Genomic DNA, 1,318 nt, shown 5'->3' with positions numbered 1-1,318 from the left:
TAATAGATTATTTAACTTTCCTTCATATTTTATTATGATTAAATGAGTTTTGATAAGCTATTCATTACAACAAGGTAATGGCATGTTAATCAATTATGACCTATATATGCACTGCAGGGAATTCCAAGACAATGCCCTTGCTCATGGAACTTTTGCAATATATTTATTGAGAACTGATGGGGAGCTGAAATCCTGGAGGCTGACTGAAGAGACACTGATGAGGTGAAAGGAAAAAGACTTCCTGACTGATTGTACATGGAGGTTTAAAGGAAAGAATGTATGGAAAATAGCTATGAGGGCCTCAGCCTGACGTTTATTGCAGATAGTGATACTGCAAACTGACGTTGATAAAATTTATTAAGAGTTTTGTACCAAATGAGGCTCTTTAAAACAAATACTCATTTGTTTATTTTGGAGAATGAAATAGTTAGCATTGGCATTATAAAACAAACATTTGACCCAAATCAATCATGAACCAATAAAAAATATTTTTTTAAAAATGATATAAACAAGCATCACATGTACTCGCCATCAAATTGGTATTAACTGATCAACACTTACGTGCACATATAGTAATAACATTCATCGAGTGTCAGGCAGGTTGGGGGGGAAGAGGGGGTGGGTATATTCACACCTACTGGGTGCGGTGTGCACCATCTGGGGGATGGACACGCTTGAAGCTCTGACTCGGGTGGGGCAAAGGCAATATATGTAACCTAAATATTTTTACCCCAGTAATATGCTGAAATAATAAAAAAAAGGTATAATCTTTGTCTTCAAGAATCTCACATTCCAGAAGTAGAAAAAAACATATACAAGAATAATACACTGTGATGATTGTCATACTAAAATACAAATAAAGGCTTAAAGACATGAAGACTAATTGCTCATGAGAGAGTTTGGGAGAAGTTTCTATGAGGTGAAACTTCAGATGAGCCCTCAATAATGTATTATCTGAATGATAAAGAACTTTAAGTTTTAGTACTTGCAAACAAAACCAAATACCTGTGCAGATATTTGAATTTCTGGAAGATTACCATATTTTTGAAGTAGAAAAAGAAGGGCAGAGATGCATGAGATAATATCCAATAGACAAGCAGACACCAATATGAAGACATGTAAAATAAGATAAGTGTTTGGAATTATTTTAGTGCAATTAGTAGCCATTGATGGGTTTAAGTACAAGGATGACTGAAAACGGAATAGTAAAATATGAAAATGAAAGTTAAAAGAAAAAATTCATAAACTGGAAATGCCTGCTCAAATATAAAACCTGTTAATCATTGAGTTAATTTAAAACTTAGCAATTAATTCTCAC

At 33.6% G+C, this 1,318-nt stretch overlaps 1 protein-coding gene across 1 annotated transcript in view; it reads right to left on the bottom strand.

Moving 5' to 3' along the window:
• SI (sucrase-isomaltase (alpha-glucosidase)) overlaps nucleotides 1–1,318 on the bottom strand; it is a gene marked incomplete at its 3' end in the record, with an annotated part of 88,057 nt that overhangs the window by 64,652 nt on the left and 22,087 nt on the right. The gene's annotated exons all lie outside the window — the stretch shown is intronic.

The sequence above is a fragment of the Propithecus coquereli genome, unplaced genomic scaffold (assembly GCF_000956105.1).
Source record: "Propithecus coquereli isolate 6110/MARCELLA unplaced genomic scaffold, Pcoq_1.0 Scaffold472, whole genome shotgun sequence".
In the NCBI taxonomy this organism is placed as follows: Eukaryota; Metazoa; Chordata; class Mammalia; order Primates; family Indriidae; genus Propithecus; species Propithecus coquereli.
Note: the sequence above shows the minus strand (reverse complement) of the source record. Positions and strands in the feature narration are given on the sequence as shown.